This window comes from Molossus molossus, unplaced genomic scaffold, assembly GCF_014108415.1.
Source record: "Molossus molossus isolate mMolMol1 unplaced genomic scaffold, mMolMol1.p scaffold_m16_p_2, whole genome shotgun sequence".
Taxonomy (NCBI): Eukaryota; Metazoa; Chordata; class Mammalia; order Chiroptera; family Molossidae; genus Molossus; species Molossus molossus.
Genome location: NW_023425355.1, coordinates 118,171,486 through 118,189,946, shown reverse-complemented (window position 1 = coordinate 118,189,946; position 18,461 = coordinate 118,171,486).

Below are 18,461 nucleotides of genomic sequence, written 5' to 3'. Positions count from 1 at the left end.
TATGCTGCTTTAAAATGGCATGAATAGTGGAATTCTAAAAGGGAAATGGAGTGAATGGAAGGTACACAGACCATCTCCCAGGACCAAACTGGAATTAAAAGACAAACCGTCAGGAAGAAGCAACAGAAAAGCAGCTTCCGAGGACCATTTAACCAGGGACACTGACTCTATCCTGGTAGAATTGTGGAGGTGCAAGAGGGGGGCTTGAAGCCCACGAACAACAGCAGTCTTAGCTGTGAGCAGCGCACTTGGGTTCTACAGTGCAGAGAGCTGGGACAGAGGCTAAAATAGCCATAGCCACTCACAATGGGCTCCAGCAGAGGAAGGGCAGACTGGACTGGAACTCTGTGGGGACGCTCGGGATTTGGAGGGAGCTCAGAGCTTTTGCTGAGTTGCAGCCATGCAGGACGGTGGCCATCGTACTCCTTCCCAAAGTTATGGGGAGAGGCTGTGGCCCCTCACTCTGAGATTGAACCCAACCTGGGGGGGCATTAAAATGCAAATTGAGGCTCATCAACAACCACCATCTGCCCCTCACACAGGAAATCTCCTAATGCTGAACACCTGAGGGAGATTTTCATTTAACTGAGAATCCAAGGCATTTCAAGTAACCATGACTAATAGCCTCCAGGCAAAAAAGCTAGAGGATAACTGAACCATTCCTGGGCATGCAACTCTACCCAGAAAACTAAGACCTGACAGTGGTGTTTAACATGGGTCCTCCCACACTCATTCATACCCAGTAGAGGGCGCCACAAACAGCAGAACACCAACACCCAGAGGGAAAATTTGGCAGGCTCCAAAACCCATTAAGATAGCCACAATGGTGAAACAAAGAAAAAAATGCCAAATGAAAGAACAAGAGAGCTCTACCAAAGATGAGATAAATGAGGTGCAATTAAGCAAGTTAACAGAACTAGAATTCAGAGCCATGATCTTGAGGAAGCTCAACAGCATGAGTAAGGACATTAACACCATGAGTAAAGACATAGAAATGTTGAAAATCAACCAACTAGAAATTAAAAACCACCAAAAAATGAAGAATGACATAGCAGAAATAAAAAACACATTAGAAGGTCTAAATATCAGGAAGCTTAGGACTGGATAAGTGAATTAGAAGACAGGGTAGAAAAAAATCAATCAGAAAACCAAAAGGAAAAAACAATTAAAACACAGGAAGACACTTTAAGAGAACTGTGGGACAACTAGAAACGTAATAATATTTGCATCATAGGAGTCCCCGAAGAGGAAGAAAATGAGAACGGGTGAGAGAATATATTTGAAGAAATAGTGACAGAATACTTCCCTAACTTGGTGAAGGAACAAGGCATTCAAGTTCAAGAAGCACAGAGAGCCCCAAGTAAGAAGAACCCAAACAGGCTCACACCAAGACACATAGTAATTAAAATGCCAAAAATTATAAACAAAGAGAGAATCCTAAAAGCAGCAAGAGATAAGCAACAGGTTACCTACAAAGGAAATGCCATAAGACTCTCAGCTGACTTCTCACAAGAAACACTACAGGCCAGAAGGGAATGGCACAAAGTAATCAAGATAAACAAAAACAAGGATCTGAACCCAAGACTACTCTATCCAGCAAGGATATCATTCAAAATAGAAGATCAAATAAAGAGCTTCACAAACAATAAAAAAGGCTAAGGGAATACATTAGCACCAAACTAACACTGCAAGAAATGTTAAAAGGACTGCTGTAATTAGTGGAAGAAATAGGAAGAAAAATATAACCACACTAAACAAAAATGGCAATAAATAAGTACATATCGATTATCACCTTAAATGTAAATGGATTGAATGCTCTGATAAAAAGACACAGAGTAGCTGATCAGATGAGAAAGCATGACTCAGATACATGTTGATTACAAGAGACCCACCTCACAACAAAAGACTTACATAGGTTGAAAGTGAAGGGATGAAAAACAATCTTCCAAGCAAATGGAAAGGAAAAAAAAGCTGGGGTAGCAATACTTCATTTCAAAATGAAGGCCATAACTAGAGACAAAGAAGGCCACTACATAATATTGAAAGGATCTATACAACAGGAAGATATAACCTTGATAAACAAATATGCACCCAATATAGGAGCACCAAAATATATTAAAAATCTTCTGGAAGACTTCAAAAGAGAAATCGACAGCAATACAATCATAGCAGCAAACTACAACACCCTACTGACATCACTGGATAGATCCTCTAGACAAAAAATTAGCAAGGAAACAGACTCTAAATGAAGCTCTAGACTAAAGGGATTTAATAGATATCTACATGGAATTATACCTCAAAAATACAGAATTTACATTCTTCTCAAGTGCAAAACGGACATTCTCAAAGATAGACCACATGTTAGGACACAACCTACGTCTCTACAAGTTCAAGAAGATTGAAATCATATCAAGCATCTTCTCAGATCACAATGGCATAAAACTAGAAATCAGTTACAACAAGAACATGCAAAGATATTTGAACACATGGAGGCTAAATAACATGTTATTAAACAATGAATGGGTTACTGAGGAGATCGAGGAAGAAATTAAAAATTTCCTGGAAACCATTGAAAATGAAAACACAATAACACACAATCTTTGAGATGCAGCAAAAGCAGTTATTAGAGGGAAGTTCATAGCATTACAGGCCTACCTCAAGAAACAAGAAAAATCTCTAATCGATATCTAACCTCACAACTTAACGAACTAGAAAGCAAACAAAAAGACAACCCCAGAGCAAGTAGAAGGAAGCAAATAGTAAAGATCACAGCAGAAATAAATGACATAGAGACCAAAAAATCAATTCAAAGGATCAATGAAACAAAGAGCTGGTTTTTCAAAAAGATAAACAAGATTGATGGACCCTTAGCTAGACTCACCAAGAAACAAAGAGAGACAGCACAAATACACAAAATCAAAAATGAAAGAGAAGTAACAATTGACACCACAGAAATACAAAAGATCGTTAACAACTACTATGAACAATTATATGGCAACAAATTTGACAATTAAGCAAAATGGAAAAATTTCTAGAAGCACATAGTCTCCCAAAACTGGACCGGGAAGAGATAGAAAACATGAACAGACCAATAACAACAGAAGAAATTGAAGACGTAATCAAGACACTCCCAGCAAACAAAGGCCCAGGACTGGATGGCTTCATGGGGGAGTTTTACTGAACATTCAAAAAAGACCTAACACCCATTCTCCTCAAAGTATTGCAAAAATTCAAGAAGCAGAAAGATTTCCAGACTCGTTTAATGAGGCCAAGAAAATTCTAATTCCAAAACCAGAAAAAGACACTACAAAGAAAAAAAACTACAGGCCAATATCCATGATAAACATAGGCGCCAAAATCCTTAAAAAAATACTAGCAAATCGGATCCAGCAATACATCAAAAAAATTATTCACCATGACCAAGTGGGATTCATCCCAGGGATGCAAGGCTGGTACAATATTTGCAAATCAATAAATGTGATACACCACATAAATAAAATGAGGAATAAAAAACACATGATCATATCAATAGATGCTGAAAAAGCATTCGACAAAATCCAGCATCCATGTCTGATAAAAACGCTCAGCAATGTGAGAATAGAGGGATCATATCTCGACATAATAAAGGCCATATATGAAAGACCTACAGCCAATATCATACTCAATGGGCAGAAACTAAAAGCATTTCCCTTAAGAACAGGAACAAGACAGGGATGCCCTCTCTCACAACTTGTATTTAACATAGTACTGGAAGTCTTAGCCACAGCAATCAGACAAGAAGAAAAAATAAAAAGCATCCAAATTGGAAAAGAGGAAGTAAAACTGTCATTATTCACAGATGAAATGATATTAAACATAAAAAACCCTAAAGACTCCATCAAAAAATCTACTAGAGTTAATAAATAAATTTGGCAAAGTAGCAGGATACAAAATTAGCGTCAAGAAATCGACGGCATTCTTATACACCAATGATGAACTCACAGAAAGAGAAACTATAAAAAAACAATCTTATTTACAATCGGGGCAGAATAATTAAGATACCTAGGAATAAACTTAACCAAAGAAGCAAAAGACTTATTTGCATAAAACTACAGGACATTGAAAAAAGAAATAAAGAAAGATATAAAAAAGTGGAAGCACATACCTTGTTCATGGATTGCAAGAATTAACATTCTTAAAATGCCCATATTACCCAAAGCAAACTATAGATAGATTCAATGCAATCCCCATCAAAATACCAACAATATACTTCACAGAACTAGAACAAATACTTCAAAAGTTCATATGGAACCAAAAAAGACACTGAATAGCCACAGCAATCTTGAAAAAGAAGGACCAAGTAGGTGGGATCACAATACCAGATATCAGGTTATACTACAAAACTACTGTAATCAAAACAGCCTGCTACTGGCTCAAGAACAGGCATATAGACCAGTGGAACAGAACAGAGAACCCAGAAATGAACTGAAGACAGTATGCTCAATTAATATTTGACAAAGGAGGCAAGAGCATGCAATAGAGTAAAGACAGCCTGGTTAATAAATGGTGTTGGGAAAATTGGACATCTACATACAAAAAAAAAATAAAACTAGACCATCAACTTACACCATACACAAGAATAAACTCAAAATGGATAAAAGACTTTAATGTGACCCGTGAATCCATACAAGTCCTAGAAAAAAATGTAGGCAGCAACATTTCGGACATCATACACAGCAGAATTTTCACTGATACATCACCTAAGGCAAAAGAAACGAAGGAGAAAATGAACACATGGGACTACATCAAACTCAAAAGCTTCTGCACCGCAAAAGAAACAAAACAAAAAAACAACCATCAAAATGGAACGGCAACCCACTGTATGGGAGAGCATCCTTGCCAATTATACATCAGATAAGGGGTTAATTTCCAAAATATATAGAGTTCTCATACAACTCAACAAAAGACAAAGAACCCAATTAAAAAATGGGCAGAGGAACTAAATAGACACTTCTCCAAACAGGACATACAGATGGCTAAGAGAAATATGAAGAAATGCTCAACATCACTAATCATCAGAGGATGCAAATTAAAACAACAATGAGGTACCAGAGCATACCTGTCAGAATGGCCGCCATCAACAAATCATCAAACAAGTGTTGGCAAAGGTGTGGAGAAAAGAGAACTCTAGTACAGTGCTGGTGGAAATGCAGATTGGTGCAGCCACTATGGAAAACACTATGGTGTTACATCCCAAAATTAAAAATTGAATTGACATTTGACCCAGTGATCCCACTTCTAGGAATATACCCTAAGAAGCCTGAAACACCAAGTAGAAAGAATATATGTACCCTCATGTTCATAGCAGCACTATTTACAATAGTTAAGATCTGGAAACAGCCCAAGTGTCCATCAGTAGACAAATGGATAAAAAAGCAGTGGTACATATACACAATGGAGTACTATGCAGCTGTAAGAAAGTTTTCTTATCTTTTGAGACAGCATGGGGGGACCTGGAAAGTATTATCCTAAGCGAAACAAGCCAAGCAGAAAAAGACAAATACCACATGATTTCACTTATTTGTGAAATATAATGAACATAACAGTCTGTGGAATAGGGTAGACCCTGAGACATGGAAGTACAGACTGACATAGGGTACAGACTGACAACCCTCAGAGGTGGGGGTTGTGGGGAGAGGGAAGGGATAATCCGCAGAACTTAAACGCATGTATGCATAACCAATGGACATGGACATCAAAGCCAGGGACGAGTTGGAAGGGATGGGGAGGAGTGTGTCAATGGGGAAAAAAAGGAGAAACATCTGTAACAAAAATAAAAAAATAAAAATAAAAATACATAAAATGGCAGGAGCAGGATTGGAATGCAAGATACACATTCCCAACATAAAATATAATATTAATACATTATACCATGTTGCTTAAATATCACTTTACCTGGAAAAAATACTTATCTCTTCAATCTGGCCACCTCTCTACCCTAAATAGGTTAGGTCCTCCATTGCCATAATCTTGTACATTTCCTTTGTAGCTTTAGTCACATCTGTGATTAAATAATTACTGATACAGTTATTTACTACCTCTGCTTGATTTTAAGTTCCAGGAGCACCTGGGTGTGGATTAAGGTGTGTTCTTCATAGTACCTGATGCAGGGCTTTGCAAATAGCAGGGACCCAATATATGTTTTTTTCTTAAATGCTTAGTCTCTACTGTTACAAATAGGCTGAAAAGCATCTAGTACCAAGACAGAGAAGAGGCTATTGAAAATACGAACTAGTAATCTTTTAGTGTCACATGATCTCACATGAACTGCCCTTCTCATTGCAAAGTGACTTCCTAGGAGAATGATTTTGATTAACACGCTGTACTAGCACTGTCCAATGGAAATATAATATGAGCCTCGTATGTAATTTTTAATTTTCTGTTTTTTTTTTTTGGGGGGGGGTACGTGCCCCTATTGGGAACCGAACCTGGAACTTTCTGGTCTGCAGGCTGATGCTCCAACTGCTGAGCTAAACTGGCCAGGGCATAATGTTTAACTTTCTAGTAATCCATTAAAAAGGAAAAACATCAGGTGAAATGAATTTTAATAATATAATTTATTTAACCCAATATATCCAAAATATTAGCATTTCAATAGCTAATGTATATTAAATTAGTTATGAAATATTTTGCATTATTTTATTCCCATACTAAGTCTTTAATTGATTTTTTTTTTTTATCCTCACCCAAGGACATTTTTCCGTTGTTTTTTTTTTGTTCAGATAGAGTGGGAGGGAGAGAGAGAGAGAAACATCGACGTGAAAGGGACACATCGAGTGGTCGCCATCCGCACGACCCAACCAGGGCCGGGGACAAACTGCAACCGAGGTACATGCCCTTAGCGGGAACCGAACCCGGGTCTCTCCAGACCATAGGCCAATGCTCCAGCCACTGAGCCAAACCGGCCAGGGCCCCATACTAAGTCTTTAAAGTCCCATGTGTAATTTACACATATAGCAGATCTCAATTTAAATTAAACATCCTTCAAGTGTTCATTACCCTCATGTGCCTAGTGGCTCCCTTTTTGGACGATGCAAGTCTAAACTCTCTTTGAATGATTTGGGAAAATAGAAGACAGAGACAGATGAACGCATGTTCCAGTGACATAGATGGTAGATTAATTATCTTTTAAAATTAATATTTCAAAATTTCTTACCTGAGACAGTTGAGATGTGGAAACAAACATTTGTAGTAATAATAATCAAAACAAAAACCATCAATGAGGGCTAATAACTGCTTTATTTTAATTGAGGTATGATTGACATATAACATATTAGTTTCAGGTATACAACATAATAGTTCAAAACTTATATATATTGCAAAATAATCACCACAATAAGTCTTGTTAACATTTGTCACCATACATAGTTACAAAAAATATTTTTCTTATAACTTTTTAAAATCTACTCTCTTAGCAACTTTCAAATATGCGATACTGTTATTAACTATAGCCATCATGCTTTACATGACCTCTCCAAGACTTATCTAATTTATAACTAGAAATGTGTACCTTTAAGTACCTTCACCCATTTTACCCACTCCTCAACCCCTGTACCTCTGGCAACCACCAATCTGTTCTCTGTATCTGTTTGTTAGCTCAGTTTTTTGGTTTTGTTTTGTGTGTTTTTTGTTTTGTTTTTTTTTAATTCCACATATAAGTGAGACCACATGGTATTTGTTTTTCTCTGTCTGACTTATCTCACTTAGCTTAATGCCCTCTAGGTCCATTCATGTTGAGTAAATGGCATATTTCTTTTTTTTATGGCTGAATAATATTCCTATATTTATGGCTGAATAATATTCATATATATACCACAGTTTGTTTATCCACTCCTCCACTGGTGGACATTTAGGCTGTTCCCATGTCTTGGCTAATGTAACAATGCTGCAGTGAACATGAAGGTGCATATATCTCTTTTAATTAGCATTCTCATTTTCTTTGTATAAGTACCCAGAAATGAAATTACTGTATCATATATTAGTTAGTTCTATTTTTAGTTTATTGAGGAACCTCCATACACTCTAGAAATAATGACAGTTGAGGGTAAAAAAAAAAACACACCTAGAATTTTTAAAAATGATACTGTTTGGAGCAAGGCAGAGGGAGAACACAAAGATGGAACCAGCCAGTATCTGTCCCAGAGAGCACCCCAGCATGATCCCAAATGTATATTAAAACAGATGCTTGCTCCTCAGGCCAGTACTCCAAGACAAGCAAATGAGTCTCTCCCACACAAAGTCTGGGTGCCTCTGGATTAGCCAGTTCCATGCTAGGCCCTAGGATGGGTGAGTCCTAGTGCATGAGCAATTTAAGACCCACTTCTCAGATTGTTATAGGCTTGTGAATCTCATGGATGTGAGTCCTGCTGCTTTTCAAAGCTAGATAGATGTTTTGGGAGCTCATTTCTCAGGTGCAAGTCTTCTCCTCAGGAAGAAGATATGTACTTTGAATTCCCTCCTGACTATGGGTCACCACACCAGGGATATGGTTTATGGTGAGATTCTGCCTCAGCCTCTCCTACCAGCTTCAATGTGGGCCTTTCCTTGTTCATCTGATATATAGGAGTTAATCAGTCAGTTTAAAAAAATTTTCTTTATTGATTTTAGAGAGAGAAGGGAGAGGAAGAGAGAGAGAGTGATATCGATGAGAGAGAACATCGATTGGCCACCTACTGTGTGCCCCCCACTGGGGATTTGGCCCACAACCTGGGCATGTGTCCTGATTGGGAATCAAACCAGTGACCTCTTGGTGTATGGGTCAATGCTCAACCACTGAGCCACACCGGCCAGGTAATATGTAGCTTGTTTTGTGAGAGGAGGTGAATTCAGTATGCTCATATGTCATCATTTTGAATTAGAACCTCTAGTAAGTGTTCTAAAATACTTTATATACATTAACTCATTTAATCCTCACAACAACCTTCCTAAGCAGATAGTATTATTATTGCTGTTATTATTATTCTATTATTCCCATTTTAAAAATAAGGAAGATGGAGCTCAGAGAGAATATAAATGTGTCCAAATTCACTAAGCTACATGCCTTTTATTATTATTATTTCCTTAACTAAATTTTACATTTCATGTTATTATACATTATTTCATGTTATTATACATTATGCAATTTCACATTTAATCTTGATGACAAATTTATGACCTAATTTATCAGACCACAAAAATAAACTTTACAGATTTAAATAATTTGCTCAAGATTACAGAGAATACAAGAGAAGGAACATGATCCTTTGTGCAGCAAAACATAAGACCGTGAAATGGAGAAAAGGAAATGGGAAGGGTAATTCACCTTAAACACTGAGGACAGACCAGTGAAGAACAACTTATAGCCTGTAAACATATGAAATTATCCAAAGACTGCACCGCCATGGGACTAATGTTTCAATTTCACTTACAAAACACATGCCTAGCACCATGGCTTCCTAGCACAATAGCACATCCTCAAAGGAGATTGGCTAAATTGAATTCAATTGACTCTCAGATTGCAATTAGATTAACTATCTGGTTGACTGGTTCTATAACTCATTTAGCTTTCATCACAGTTTTTCAAAAGAAAAAGCTAACTACTTGCTAGGTTATACAGGAACCCCCTCTTCCAAAGTTCACAACAAAGCCTAGGGAAATTTATTTATAATTTCTTAACTACAAATAAAGTTTTCTAATTAGAGAAGACTTGGAAAATGGATTCCCCAACCTCATTTATATAACAGTCCTCTTGGTCTCCTAAATCAGTTCCAAACTAACCCACTCTCAAAATTATAAAAACCTTCTAGAGACTCACTTTTCTTTCCACTCTGGTCACTGTCTAATGCATAAGTAATCCATCAAGAAATTAAGGATACTGGTAATATAAGTGGCTCAAATATGGCTGGTAGAAATATTTCAGAGCTATCTGGCAAAATTCCTTTTCAGTGCTTTTTTCTCTTTCTTATTCAGGAATTATAAGTCAACAACAACAACAAAAAAGGCAGAAAAAGAATTATTGTATCTTCAAGATGGTTTCAATGGAAAAAATAAATAGATGAGAGATAAGAATAAATGGCTGCAATGATCTTAATTATCCTCTTTCAGCCCTATTTCATTGTGGGGATTTTTTTATCCAGCATTGTTTCAGCAACACTCAATGGGGAACGACCCACTTGTTCATTGTAAAGTTATAATCCTTTCTGTTTCCAATCTTTCTTTTGAGTTCCCCCAGTTCTGAGTAGGTACCGGCTCTGCTGCTCTGTTTGGCCATAAGAATTCCTTATATCTTTACAATTACCCTTATCCCGGCTGACACACAAGCCCTTTCTTCCAATGAATTGCTCCAACGTGAGGTGGCCTAGTCATAGCTGTGGGAATCAGCTGTTCATTCCCATCTAATAGGTATGAGTGGGTTTCCTTGATACCTATGCCCTCCTTTGGTAACCTCAGCAGCTGGAGCATGAAGTCTTCAGCCCCAGCACCCGCTCCCTGGAGCAGTAGACAGAGACCGAAAGCACCAACTCAAGCATCAACAACATTAAATAAAAAGAGTGGCAGAATAATTTTTTAAATGGGAGAAAACCGCTATATGTAATTACTGAATGTACATCAGTGTTGCTTCAGTGTTACTTTAAAAATAGATTTAGAGGTGATTCCAAAATGGCAGCAAGTGAATAGAAGCTACACAGACCATCTCCCAGGACCAAAGTGGAATTGCAAATAATATAAAGAAAAAACATTGGGAAAAAGCAACAGAAAAGCAGCTTGCACGGACCATATAATCAGAAGCACTGAATCGATCCTGGTAGGATTGCAGAGGTGTGAGAGGGGGGCTAGGAGCCCATGGACAGCAGCGGTCTTAGATGTGAGTAGTGCCCTCAGAGTTCAGCTCCCAAGCCCATGCCACAGCACACAGGGCCGGACAGAGTACTAAAACAGCCACAGCCACTCACCTTGGGCTCCAGCAGAGGGAGGGCAGACTGGACTGGAACTCTGTGAGGACACTTGAGATTTGGAGGGAGCTCAGAGCTTTTGTTGAGTTGCAGCCACGCAAGACCATGGCCATCTTACTCCTTCCCAGGGCTCTGAGGAGAGGCAGCAGCCCCTCTCTGAGATTCGACCCCACACAGGTGGGCCATTGAAATATAAATTGAGGATCATTAACAACCACCATCTGTCCCACCCTCTGATATCCCCTAATGATGAATACCTGAGGGAGTTTTTCATCCAAGTGAGAACCCAAGTCTCTTCAAGTAACCATGACTAATAGCCTCCAGACAAAAAGCTAAAAGATAACTGAAGCTTTCCTGGGCTTGCAACTCTACCGATAAAACTAAGACTTGACAGTGGTGTTTAATATACGTCCTCCCATGCTCATCCAAACCCAGTAGAGGGAGCCACAAACAGCAGAACACCAACACCCACAGGAAAAATTTGGCAGGCTCCAAAACTCACTGAGATAGCCAAAATGGTGAAACAAATCCCAAATGAAGGAATAAGAGAACTCTACAGAAGATGAGATAAATAAAATACAGTTAAGCAAATTATCAGAGGTAGAGTTCAGAGCCATGATCTGGAGGAAACTCAACAACATGAGTAAGAACATCAGCACCATGAGTAAAGATATAGAAACATTGAAAACCAACCAAGTGGAAATGAAGAATGACATAGCAGAAATTAAGGACACATTGGAAGGAATAAATGGCAGAGTAGAGGAAGCTTAGGACTGGATCAGTGAATTATAAGACAGGGTAAAAAAATCAACCAATCAGAAAACCAAAAGGAAAAACAATTAAAACACAGGAAGATAGCTTAAGAGAACTGTGGGACACCTGCAAACATAATAACATTTGTATCATAGGATTCCCCGAACAGGAAGAAAATGGGAACAGGTTAGAGAATATATTTGAAGAAACAGTGAGAGAAACTTTCCTAATTTGTTGAAGGAAGAAGGCATTAAGTTTAAGAAGCACAGAGAGCCCCAAGTAAGAAGAACCCAAACAGGCTCACACCAAGACACATAGTAATTAAAATGCCAAAAATTATAGACAAAGAGAGAATCCTAAAAGCAGCAAGAGAAAAGCAAAAGGTTACCTACAAAAGAAACCCCATAAGGCTCTCAGCTGACTTCTCAACAGAAACATTACAGGCCAGAAGGGAATGGTATGAAGTAACCAAGGTAATGAAAAACAAGGACCTGAATCTAAGACTTCTTTACCCAGCAAGGCTATAATTCAAAACAGAAGGTCAAATAAAGAGCTTCCCAGACCAAAAAAAAAAAAAAAAAAAAAAGACTAAGGAAATACATTAGCACCAAACCAGCACTACAAGAAATATTAAAAGGACTGCTGTAATTAGCAGGAGAAATAGGAAGAAAAATAGAACCACACTAAACAAAAATGGCAATAAATAAGTACATATCAATAATCACCTTAAATGTAAATGGATAGAATGCTCCCATAAAAAGACACAGAGTAGCTGATTGGATAAGAAAGCATGACTCATCTATATGTTGTTTACAAGAGACCCACCTCACAACAAAAGACTCACATAGGTTGAAAGTGAAGGGATGGAAAAAATCTTCCAAGCAAACGGAAAGGAAAAAAAAAGCTGGGGTAGCAATACTCATATCTGATAAAATAGATTTCAAAATGAAGGCCATAACTAGAGACAAAGAAGGCCACTAAATAATATTGAAAGGATCTATCCAACAGTAAGCTATAACCTTGGTAAACATATATACACCCAATATAGGAGCACCAAAATATATTAAAAATCTTCTTGAGGACGTCAAAGGAGAAACCAACAGCAATACAATCATAGCAGCGAACTTCAACACCCTGCTGAAATCACTGGATTGATCCTCTAGACAAAAAATTAGCAAGGAAACAGAGACTCTAAATGAAGCACTAGACCAAATGGATTTAATAGATATCTACAGAGAATTAAATCCCAAAACTGCAGAATTCACATTCTTCCCAAGTGCACATGGGACAACATTCTCAAAGACAGACCACATGTTAGGACACAACCTAAGTCTCTACAAGTTCAAGAAGACTGAAATCATATCAAGCATCTTCTCAGATCACAATGGCATGAAACTAGAAATCAATTGCAACAAGAACATGCCAAGACATTTGAACACATGGAGGCTAAATAGCATATTATTAAACAATGAATGGGTTACAGAGGAGATCAAGGAGGAGATTAAAAACTTCCATGAAACCAATAAAAATGAACACACAACGACACAAAATCTTTGAGATGCAGTGAAAGCAGTACTAAAGGTAAGTTCATAGCACTCCAAGCTTACCTCAAGAAACGAGAAAAATCTATAATAGACTATCTAAACTCACAACTTAAAAAAATAGAAAGCAAACAAAAAGACAACCCCAGAGCAAGTCGAAGGAGGAAATAGTAAAGATCAGAGCAGAAATAAATAACATAGAGACCAAAGAAATCAATTCAAAGGACTAATGAAACAAAGAGCTGGTTTTTTGAAAAGATAAACAAGATTGATAGACCCTTAGCTGGACTCACCAGGAAACAAAGAGGGAGAACCTAAACACACGAAATCAGAAATGAAAGAGGATAAGTAACAACTGACACCACAGAAATACAAAAGACCATTAACAAATACTATGAACAATTATATGGCAACTAATTAAACAATCTAAGTGAAATGAACAAATTTCTATAAACTTATAGTTTCCCAAAACTGGACCAGGAAGAGATAGAACAGACCAATAACAACTAAGGAAATTGAAGAGGTTATAAAGACTCTCCCAGTAAACAGAAGCCCAGGCCTGGACGGCTTCACAGGGGAGTTTTACGGAACATTCAAAGAACTAACACCCATTCTCCTCAAACTATTCCAAAAATTTTAAGAAGAAAGACTTCGAAACTCGTTATATGAGGCCAGCATAATTGTAATTCCCAAAACAGAGAAAAACACAACAAAGAAAGAAAACTACAGGCCAATATCCATGATGAACACAGATGCCAAAATCCTTAGCAAAATATTAGCAAATCAGATCCAGCAATACATCAAAAAAATTATTCACCATGTCATTGAAAAAAATATATAGAGAGGAATACATAAAAAAAGTGGAAGCACAGACCTTGTTCATGGATTGGAAGAATTAACGTCATTAAAATGTCCATATTACCCAAAGCAATGTATAAATTCAATGCAATCCCCATCAAAATACCAACGACATACTTCACAGAACTAGAACAAATACTTCAAAAGTTCATATGGAACCAAAAAAGACTGCGAATAGCCACAGCAATCTTGAAAAAACAACAACAACGTTGGAGGGATCACATTACCAGATTTCAAGTTATACTACAAAGTCACTATATTCAGAACAACCTGGTACTGGCACAAGAACAGGCATATGGACCAGTGGAACAGAACAGAGAACCCAGAAATGGATCCAAGGCAATATGCTTAATTAATATTTGACAAAGGTGGCAAGAGCTTACAGTGGCTTAAAGACAGCCTCTTTAATAAATAGCATTGGGAAAATTGGACAGTTACATGCAAAAAAATGACACTAGACCATCAACTTACACCGTACACAAGAATGAACTCAAAATGGATAAAAAACTTAAATGTGACTCATGAATCCATAAAAATCCTAGAAGAAACTGTAGGCAACAAAATTTCAGACATCATACGCAGCAGAATTTTCACTGATACATCACCTAAGGCAACAGAAACAAAGGAGAAAATGAACACATGGAACTATATCAAACTCAAAAGTTTCTGCACAGCAAAAGATACAATCATTGAAATGGAAAGGCAACCCACTGTATGGGAGAGCATCATTGCCAATGATATATCAGGTAAGGGGTTACTTTCCAATATATAGAGAGTGCTCATACAGCTCAACAAAAGGAAAATAAGGAACACAATTACAAAATGGGCAGAGGAACTAAATAGACACCTCTCCAAATAGGACATACAAATGGCTAAGAGACATATGAAGAAATGCTCATCATCACTAATCATCAGAGAGATGCAAATTGAAACAACAATGAGGTATCACCTCACACCTGTCAGAATGGCCGCCATCAACAGATCATCAAACAACAAGTGTTGGCGAGGGTATGGAGGGACTTGAGTACACTGCTGGTGGGAATGCAGACTGGTGCAGCCACTATGGAGAACACTATGGTGTTACCTCCAAAAATTAAAAATTGAATTGCCATTTGACCCAGTGATCCCACTTCTAGGAATATACCCTAAGAAGCCTGAAACACCAATCAGAAAGAATATATGTACCCCATGTTCATAGCAGTACTATTTACAATAGCTAATATCTGGAAACAGCCCTAGTGTCCATCAGTAGATGAGTGGATAAAAAAGCAGTGGTACATATACACAGTGGAGTACTATGCAGCTGTAAGAAAGATCTCTTTGAGACGACATGGAGGGACCTGGAAAGTATTATCCTAAGTAAAACAAACCAAGCAGAGAAAGACAAATATCTCATGATCTCACTTATTTGTGGAATATAACGAACATAGCAGTCTGAGGAACAGGGTAGTTCCAGAGACATGGAAGTGGGATACAGACTGACAATCCCAGGAGAGGGGGTAGTGGGGGAGAGATAAACCACAGAACTTATATGCAGGTATGCATGAACAATGGACATGGACAACAAAGCTGGGAATAGGGCAGGGATGGAGGGGTAGAGGGAGATCAGTGGGGGGAAAAGGAGAAACATCTGTAACAAAAATAAATTAATTAATTAATAAAAAAAAAAAAGCAATGCTTTCTAGGGAAGTAGCACTCTAAGCAACTGCCCCTCACTGCAACTTCCCCATGAACTATTCATGGTGTTCATTTTTACAGATATTTACAAATCACATTGACTCCCTTAAAGCTCCTATCCATCCTGTGAGGTAAGCAGGGCTGGCACCATCCTCTGCAGTTACAGATGAAAAAATCGAGAACCGGGCAGGCTGAGTGTTGGGCCCAGTTGAAGTAGGGAAGCCACATCAGGAATGGAAGGCTCCCGCCAGCTAACCCAGTTGTCAGTCCACCAGCCCTGCAGCTCATCTGCATGCTCAGCAAGGCTAATGGAGCGGCTCTGGGGGGGAGGTTTAGGGGGAAAGTTTGGTGGTGGAAACTATGTGCTGACACTAATGAAGCTTTATGTAAATTACTTCAATTAACTGTCACAGTGCCATTATGTGATGGGAGTTATTTTCTCCATTTTATTTTTTACTTTTTAATTTATTAATATTTTTTTCTTTATTGATTTTAGAGAGAGGAAGGGAGAGAGAGAGGGAGAGGTAGAAACATCGATGAGAGAGAACATCCACTGGCTACCTACTGCATGCCCCCCACTGGGGATTTTGGCCCACAACCTGGGCATGTGCCCTGACTGGGAACTGAACTGACGACCTCTTGGTGCATGGGTCAATGCTCAACCACTGAGCCATACTGGCCGGGCTATTATCCCCATTTTAAAGTTAAGGAAATACAAGTTCAGAAAAATCGAGTAACCTGTCTAAGGTCAGAGCTAGGATTCGAACCAGATATGTGGCACTTCAAAGCTCTCATTCCCCCCCCCCCCACACACACACACACTGCATCATAGTTACTTGAGGTAATTTTGGAGAGGAAAAAAGCACAGCAATAACATGGCAGTTTCTCTGCTTCATCCAGCAAGGCGCAATCTTTCTGGGCAGGCTGGAGAGTAGAGATGTGCATTCCCAGGGGCCAGGGTTCCTTCCTGCGGGGACACACTGGAGATTCTCTGTCATTTTTCCCAGGAAGGGAAAGGTTGAGAAGTCTTCATTAGTTTGGGTAGCTGGACTTCCAGTCAAATTCTGGGACAACCAACCAATCAAGCCGAAGTGGGACTGGAGAGGGCAGAGGTTCTGAGGAGAAAGAAAGCAGTTTTCCCACACTTCTCTGAGGCGGATTCTACCTCAACCTACAACCGGCTTGGACCATTTCTGTCTGTGGGGATGGCGCAGCCTCTCACTTCAACCTTCTCCCTTTCACCCCATCTGCTTCAGCCTCCCATGGCTCACCTAGTGATCCTGCTGTCACCAAGTACAACTCTATCTCTGACATCTTAAATAGCTTTCTTTATTTTTAATTTTTTTTCCTTTATTGATTTTAGAGAGAGAGGAGGGGAGAGGGAGAGAGGGGTGGAGGTATCCATGAGAGAGAGCATCAATTGACGGCCTTTTGCGTGCCCCCCACTAGAGATTGGGCCCACAACCTGGGAATGTGCCCTGACCTGGTATTGAACCAGTGATCTCTTGGTACATGGGTCGATGCTCAACCACTAAGCCACACTGGATGGGTTTAAATAGCTTTCTTATAGTCTCCTTCCCACTGTCATTTTAATATGTACAGAAGCCTCCAGAACCTGGAATCCAGGCCCTGATCTCTGTTCTCCTTCATTCTGTTGGTCAGTTTGTATTATTAGTCAGGCCTTCTCCAATGGCAAGTGATGGAAACCCATTTTAAACTTGCTTAAAGAAAAGAAGGATCCCTGAACATGGCAGAGGGCACAGCCACCTCTCTTCCTGTTTTCAAGGCCTATGACTTAAGGTTTTCCAGGTTGTACAGTGATATGTTGACAGAGTCCTTTGAACTTGAGGAGAGGTGCTTTTTCCTAGTTCACACTAAGGTGCTAGATGGTCTAGGATGACCCTGGCCAGTCTTTCATTCTCCATCTCTCAGCTCTGCTTTTACCATTCCCCACTGTTTCAAGAGGTTTCCCTGCCTGCCTGTGTCAATGATGACTCCCCAGTGAAAAAGAGATGCTTCCTTGGAAGGTTCCTTTCTATGGCTCATAACACTATCCACCAAAAATTGATCAGCACTTTGAAAGCGTTTCCCACTTTATTATCTTATTTAATCCTTATAATCAGCTTGAAGGATGGGCATTTGTTTTTTAATCCTCACTGGAGGATAGTTTTCCATTTATTTTCAGACAGAGAGGGAGGAAAGAGGGAGAGAGAGGGGGGGGGAGAGAAGAGAAGAGAGAGAGAAAAGAGAGAGAGAAAAGAGAGATGGATGGGAGAGACACATCGATTGGTTACCTCCCACATGACCCCAACCAGGGTCAAAGATTGAACTTGCAAACCCAGGTATGTGCCCTTGACTGGGAATTAAACCTGAGACCCTTTGGTCTGAAGGCCAATGCTCTAACTGCTGAGCCAAACCAGCCAGGGCAAAGGATGGGCATTTTAATTTCTGTTTTACTAGTCTGGAAACAGGCTCAGAGACATAAAGGGACCTTCTCAAGTCCACCTGGCTTTATTGAACTCAAGTTCAAGACTGTTGAATTCAATCTGGCACTCTTTCCTCTGCTCATGGTTGCCTTCTCCTTGGCACTTTGAAGATGTGGGTTTCTGTAGTGTATTGTGTAGTGTTCTGTAGTGTCCAGTCAGGTTAAACTTTGGAGAGC